The 7668-nt window shown below is 56.8% G+C and overlaps 1 protein-coding gene across 1 annotated transcript in view; it reads left to right on the top strand.

The window, feature by feature from the left end:
• The first annotated feature begins 237 nt into the window (after positions 1 to 237).
• Positions 238 to 7668, top strand: part of BDKRB2 (bradykinin receptor B2) — a 30135-nt gene continuing 22704 nt past the window's right edge. The window contains exon 1 of the mRNA XM_006762714.2: positions 238 to 363. The gene's annotated coding sequence lies outside the window, so the exon portion shown is untranslated. The remainder of the gene's footprint in view (positions 364 to 7668) is intronic.

Here is a 7668-nt window from a genome sequence, read left to right as displayed (position 1 = left end):
ACAGAACATTCCTTGGCCCCACCTGGACAGTCTTCCATGGGCTCCCCGAGCTCTCAGAGCTCAGAGGCTCGCAGAGATCTGGGCAGCCGCCCGCCCCACCTGGCCCCGGGATCCTGGTTTGGAAACTGCAGTCCACCCGGCTCAGAGGCTGGGCGGGCGGCAGGGCTGGGCTGGAGTGGGGGGAGGAAGTGCCCAGGGGGGCGATGACGTCACAGCCCAGCCCTTGAAAGATGAGCTGTTCCTGCCAGCCCTTGAGCTCCCCTGCAGCTCCTCCGAGAGGAGGGGACATCGGGCAGCCCTGCCCGACACCGCCAGACCAGGGAGCGACCGCCCGAGGGGCACCCGCAGCTCCCTCCGGACAAGGTGGGTGCCCGCCCGGCGCCGCTCCTGCCGCCGTGCCTTTGCTGGGAGAACAGGCAGCCGCAGCCAGAGGGAAGGGGCAGGTGGGCGTCGCAGGGGCTGAGTTTGGGGAAACCTCCCCTCCTGCCCTGTCTTGTCCGGACAAGTGACAAGAAGGGCTTCTAGCCGGAGGAGTCGGCTTGTTTGCTTTGGGTTTGCCCTCTTCCTGAATCGGGGCGTGTGTGTGTGTGTGTGTGTGTGTGTGTGTGTGTGTGTGCGCGCGTGCACATGTGTGAGCTGTGGAGGACAGCCTCGGTTGATTTTTACGCTCCATCCAGGGCGTCTTGGACAGAGAGCGTCAGTCCAGGGGGTGCGGCGGGGGTGGGGGTGGCTCCTCGCTCAGGACTCTGCTGTAGCTCACAGGCCCTGTGTGACCTGGGACACATTGCTAACCCTCTCTGAGCCTGGGTTTCTCTGCTGGCATGCTGCCCGAGCAGCCGGGTGTGATCAGTGGAGGAGGAAAGGAGTGTGTAAGTGTTGGCCGATGTGCATTGAGGCGGTGATTTTAACGTTCTCGCCTCCCCCGCCCCCCCCAACCCCCTCCTGGAGCAAGACAGAGGGACAGAGAGAGCGCGGGCTTCGCATCCAGCCCTGGGTGGGGGTCCCCACTCTGTCTCCATCCCCCGCCTGACACTTCTGACCACATTTCCTCCCATGGCTTGAGCCATAAAGATGGCCTGGCAGGGTGGCTGCGAAGACAGAAATGGGCTCCTGCCTGCGAAGCGCCACATGCGTACGCAGTCGGTGCTCAGTACGTAGTAGCGGTGATTAGAACTGCTGAGGGCAGGCAGGGTCAGGGGCCTGGGCCGCTGGACGATGAGTGGGCGTTGCTCTCCGGGGCAGGTTAGAATGTGCCTCCCTGAGTCACAGGCTGCCTGGCTCCTGCAGCCGCACGAAGCGCAAGCTCTGGCCCAAGTGTGGGGCAGGGGGGCCCTGGGCCAGCCCCGCCTCTTACCTCCTTCCCTGAGGACTCCAGGGTCACTGCCCCTTCTCTGGAGAAGCACCCTCCTGTCCTCCTGTCCGTCTGGGCCCTGGCAGCAGTGGGGGGATGGGAGCATCCTGTGAGCCAGCAGAGCCCCAGGAGCTGGAAGAAGGCGTTTGCTGTCTTCCTCCTGCCGGGGCGGGAGTCCAGCAGGTGGGGAGCGGCCAGGAGAAAGGGGTTTGGAAAACACTGAAAACTAGAAGGCGTGCTGACTCCACACGCGGGACCCCAGGGTCTCCACCCAGCTCTGCCCTGAACCCACAACATCCTAGCGGTGATGAGGACGCTGAGTCTCAGGCGAGGACATACCCTAGTGTCTGGGGAAATGCCTCAGCCCCCCTGGGACGCGGACCTGTCACTCACAAACAGGGGGTGCAGGTGAGTGAGTGGGTGCTGAGACTAAGGGCTGGGACTCTGGAGGTGCTGGCTGATGAGACCGAGCAGGGGAGTAGCTATGCCACGTGGTCTCTGCTAACACAGTGTCCGAATAGGCGTTCAGAGGGGTCTGACGGTGACGCCAAGGGTTGCCGCTCTCACCTGGGCTGCCTGGTGGTCAGGGAGGAGCCCACCCGGGCAGGGCAGAGTGCGTACACACCCACCGGGGACTCTGGCTTCCAGAATGAAGCAGAGACCTTGTCTGTCCGTTCACAGCTGTCTCCTCAGCACGGAGAACTGTGTCTACCGCAGAGCTGGCTCTGTCCGTACTGCTCAATGACTGGATGGGACGGATGGATGGATGGATGGATGGGTGGATGGATGGACAGACTGAGGGCCAGATGGATGGATGGATGGATGGATGGATGGATGGATGGACGGATGGGTGGATGGATGGGTAGATAAACGAACATTGGTCACAGAGAAGCCCTGAAAAGCACACGAAGTATATCGCTATGTGAAAGAAGCCAGACTGAAAAGGCTACGTGCTGTGGGATTCCAAGTATAGACACTCTGGGAAAGGCAACACCACCCTATATAACAAAGAGCTAATATGCTAATTAGACTGGAATGACCTTCCAGAAAGACCAGTGGGCGGAGCCTCGGGGCTGCAGGGCTGTGAGGCCGCTAGGGCTGTGAGGGCCGAGCCCCTTGCACGAATTTCCTGCATGGGGCCTCTAGTGGAAACAATGAAAATACCATGGTTGCCAGCTGGGGGCGGGAGGGAGGAACAGGTGGAGCACAGAGGCCTGATAGGGCAGTGGCACTACTGTGTGATGCTGCGATGGTGGGCACATGTCATTATGCATTGGTCCAAACCCACAGACGGGACAGCACCGAGAGCAAAGCCCGGTGTCAGCCGTGGACTTTGGGTGATGGTGGCGTGTAAGTGCAGGTTCACTGATTGTCATAAATGTGCCACTCTGCTGCGGGGCTGGAGGTACCTGGGAAACCTCTGTCGAGGCATTTCCCAGACGCCGAGCAGGGGCGCAGTGTTTCTGTGTTCCTGAAACTGCTGTGAAACATAAATTCTATTTAAGAAAAAGAGAAACGCAGACAGAGCAGGCCTGCGTGTTGCTTTGAGGAGCCAGAGGCGCCTGGAGTGTCTCAGGGCCATGAGTCAAATGATGGGAACTTACCAAGACTTGATCCCCAAGTGCATCGCTTCCAATGCCACCCGGTCCAGGCATGCCTGACCCCTGGGGAGCCCTCTCAGCACGCATGCCCCCAGGGATGGGGAGCTCACTGCTTTACCGGGCAGCTCACTCCGTCTTGGGACAGCTGTCCTGTTAAAAGGTTCTTTAGTCCTAACCGGTTTGGCTCAGTGGATAGAGCATCAGCCTGTGGACTAAAGGGTCCTGAGTTCGACTTTGGCCAAGGGCACATGCCCAGGTTGTAAGCTCCATCCCCCCTCTCCTAGTAGGGGGCATACAGGAGGCAGCCAATCAATGATTCTCTTTTATCATTGATGTTTCTATCTCTCTCCCTTCCTCCTTGAAATCAATGAAAAAAACAAATTATATATATATCTCAGAGGCCCGATGCACGAATTCGTGCACCAGTGGGGTCCCTCGGCCTAGCTTGCAGGACTGGGCCAAAACCGGCTCTCTGACATCCCCCGAGGGGTCCCCCAAGGGGTCTCGGATTGCAGGAGGGTGCAGGTAAGGCTGAGGTACCCCACCGGTGCATCATTGGGGCCAGGGAGGGACACGAGAGGTTGGCCAGCCTGGGAGGGACTGCGGGAGGGCTCCAGGGCATGTCCGGCCCATCTTGCTCAGTCCCGATTGGCCGGACCCCAGCAGCAAGCTAACCTACTGGTGGGAGTGTCTGCCCCCTGGTGGTCAGTGCATGTCATAGTGACTGGTCGACTGGTCAACTCTCTGCCCCCTGATGGTCAGTGCATGTCATAGCGAGTGATTGAGCGGCCTTAGCATATCATTAGCATATTATGCTTTGATTGGTTGAAAGGATGACTGGACAACCAAGCACTTAGCATATTAGGCTTTTATTATTTAGGATATAAAAAAAGTTCTTTAGACTGAAGCTAAACTCCTCTCCCACTGAACAACAGTCCACTTTCTGTTTCTTGGAGTTGGACTGATAATTCTAGTCTTTATTGGTCCTCTCTGAGCTCAATCTCTAAAACTCTTTCATCAAAACACAATTTCCAGAACAAACCCCAGGAGTCAGGCATTTCTTTGGCTCTGTCATCAAAGAGGGGTCTCTATGGTTCTGGAGGCTAGAAAAATGTGAGCCCGCCCCCGAGAAAACATCACAGCACACAGCAGGCTCTGGGCTCGAATCTGACCGCGTATTGGCCAGCGACGCCCTCTGAGCCTCAGCTTTCCCCACTGCACAGCGGCTCACCCTTCCCATCTCTGAGGCCAGGAGGAGGTTAGCTCAGATGGGGCAGGTGCAGAGGCAGCAGCGGCCGGGCTCACTGCAGGTGCGCACCTAGCAGACGGGTAGCCTACAGGGTCAGGAAAAGAGCCCAGGACTACCAGAGGTGTTGTCTTTGCCCCACCGGGGAGGTCACTGCGGCTTGGGGGTTCCCAAGGCCATCCACCCAGGGGTGGTGCCAGCAGGAGCCCAGACACACTTCTGTGCAGGCTCCAACTTCCCTCCTTCCCACCCCCAGTGCCTTGGGCCTCTCTGATCTCCCTGGCCAGTGGGGTGCTGTGAGATGGGGCTCAGAGAACTGGCTTCCAGACCCAAGCCCAAGCCCACATGCTGCGTGAGCGACCTCTGGCAAGTCACTGCTTCTCTGAGCCACAGGGGCCCACCTCTGAGCACCAGCAGAGTCTGTGAGGACATCTCGTCGGGTGTTGGAAGCTGTAGAGTGTGGGCCTTGGTGTGTTTGTTATTGTGCTGATTTGTACCCATGACACCACATCCCCTCCTCTTTCCTGTGGGGTCCCCGAGTGACCATGCTCCAGGGCGGTGTGGCCTGATGGGAAAAGACCGGTCATTTCCAAACTGTGTCGTGCCCCGGAGTCACCTGGAGGTCGGTCCCCCAAGCAGGCGCCAGGCCCTCCCCTGGGGCCCTGACTTGGAGGTCTGCATGCCCAAAGACTTGCTAACATGTCCAGGGACAGAAGCAGGGGGTCTCTGTCCACACTTTGAGGCAAACCGCCTTAGCAAAGGTCTTTCTGAGGGGAGCAAACCTGAGAGCAACTCAGACCCTGCCTCTGCCCTGGGCCTAATGCCACCCTCCCTGGCCCCTCCTCTTAGTCCCCACAGCCAAGAGATTTGGGGTCCCCGAGCCCTGGCACAGACGTTCCATCGCTGCCCCTCCCAGCTCGTCTCAGGACTGACAGACACCCTCTCCCTGAGAACACAGGCCCTCGGAGCTCCCAGCCCAGCTCCATCGGAGATGCGCTTAGGTCTCAAGGTTCTGAGAAGCATCCCATTGTGTTCTGCCTCCCCCGCCCCCCACCACCGTCCGGCTGGAAGTCCCTCGGGGAAAAGACAGAACCCAGCCCCGAGCGTGGCGCCCACTGCGCACCTCGAACACGCCTGCAGGGGCGACACCCGCCATGGACTCCGAGGCGCTCTGGGTTTTCTCAGAAGCATCTGAGATTGCACTTTCCAGACAAACTCAAAATTACGCCCATCAAATAATTCGAGAAAAAGACGTGTTATAGAAAAAAATTAGTGCGATCAATGAAACCAGTTGAATTCTAAGGTATGGCTAACAAATTGGCTGTAATGTGATTATGAAGGTTAATAACTGTTAGAAAGGAAACTTAAAACAGAAAAGACATAAGAAATTAGGTAATGACCTGGAACTAAAATTTCTCAGTATTCTAATTAAATCTGAAAGTGGGAAGGAGGAGGTTGGAGGGAAGGAAAAGTGTGCTAAAGATTTATCTTACCCAGAAAAATAGCTCTTTTTCCTACTCTTGATGCTAATAGGTTAGTACAAGTTTTAACACGTTTGTTAAAATTTGAAAGATAATCCTTAGAAGAGAAGAACATATATATGCATACACACATGCATACACACATATACATCAATGCACACACATACACATATCCCATACACACATGCAGACACAGCACACATCTATATATATAAAAGCCTAATATGCAAACTGTCCCCTTGGGAGTTGGACCAGGAGACTGGGAGTTCAATCGCTTGCTATGACATGTGCTGACCACCAGGGGGAGGCTCAGAACCAAGGAAGGCCCCAGCCAGCAGCCAGAAGGCCCAAACGGCCCTGATCACTGGCCAGCCTAGGGACCCTACCCGTGCATGAATTTCATGCACCGGGCCTCTAGTCTATCTATATAAATACACACACACACACACCCACACACAGACACACACACACACACACCCCTCTCTGCAGCCTGCATGTCCCCACAGCCAGCTTGTGACACTGTCCAAGTACCCACAGACCAACCGGCTAGGCAGGGTGGTGTCCCCACACGGGAGTTGAAGAAATTGGCTCCAGGGTGAGACAGGGCGTCGGAGGCTGAGCTGGGATGGGACCTGGGCTGGGTCTTCCCAGGAGGACACTGCACCTGCCTGACAGGTAAAGGTGTAGCTAGGGCTCCTGAGGGTGCTCAGGCCGGTGCGGAGACCAGCCTTGCTGCTGCGGAGGGAGCAGGAGGGGCTGGGGCTGCAGATGCTGCTGGGAGCCTGAGCTAACCGCCGACTGGACGCCTGTGTGCCCCCGGCGATGGGCTTACTGTGAGGATGAGTATCAGACCCTGGGGTTTTTCCAAGAGCTGCTTGGACGGTGCTGGCTGAGGGCCTGGGCTCACCCGGGGCAGTCACTCCACAGAACAGTTTGTGGATCTGGAAGAGGGGAGGCAGCCATTAATCCTGAGGCAGGGAAGGGAGCTGAGGGCTAGCGAGATCCTTGGGGCCAGGGGGGTCTCACGGGGTCCTGGCTACCACCTGCACACTGGCGATAATGCTCCCTGTACTACAGGTGGGGGGTCCTCAGGGAGGTGCCCCTCAAAGTCACATTGTTAACAAATGGCAGAGCTGGGATCTGAACGGCCCCGAGTGATGGATCACCCAGGCTCTTTTGTTACGCAGCAGGCCTGACAGGGTGGCGAAAGAGATAAAGCAGAGGTGGGGGCCGGGGAAGCGGCAGGCAACATACCAAAGAAAAAACACCAGCCGGCTTCGGGGTTTCTGCAGCAGCAGAGACTTCAGACCCCAAAGGGGCCCCGGCAGGCTCAGGGGAGAAACAGGAGTGGCCCTGAGTGGGTGGGGGCAGCAGAAAGGTGCCCACAGGGGAAAGGGCTCAACTGTGTCATCTCTGGAACCTAAACCTCTGCCCCTTCCTTTGTTTCACGGGGACCCCCACATTCAGCTCAAACCGGGGGACAATGCGTGCTTCCGCAGCCCAGCGGGAACCCTCCCCTCCCCCGGCTCCCCAGCTTCTCCCTGGGTGGCTAGAAGCCCACTGAGTCCACCCGCTCAGGGCCCGGGTGGTCCGGTGAAACAGAAAACCATTGAAGAAACATTTGTAAATACTTCGGCGTTTCCCCGGAAATGAAAATATTTGCACCAAATATTGTGCAAATATTTACCGGTTTTTCCTGTAAGCAAGTCCTTCTTGGAGCAGGAGTTGGCTGATTATCTTTCTTACATAAACTAGCCCGTATTTCATTCTGTTTTTAAAAGATCGGAGAAAACACTTGGCTTATTTACACATTTCTATTACAAAAGTAAGACATGTTTTTCATAGAAAAATTGGAGGCTACTACAAGGAATTAAAAAAACCCAAAAAATGAAAAGCCCAGTGTCCCAGGCTCAGGGCGACCACCGAGAGCAGTAATCGGGCATGTTGCCTTCCGGGGTTCTCCCTACCCCGTCCTCCGTGCAATTTAGT

Source organism: Myotis davidii, unplaced genomic scaffold (genome assembly GCF_000327345.1).
Source record: "Myotis davidii unplaced genomic scaffold, ASM32734v1 scaffold19, whole genome shotgun sequence".
Lineage (NCBI taxonomy): Eukaryota > Metazoa > Chordata > Mammalia > Chiroptera > Vespertilionidae > Myotis > Myotis davidii.
Note: the sequence above shows the minus strand (reverse complement) of the source record. Positions and strands in the feature narration are given on the sequence as shown.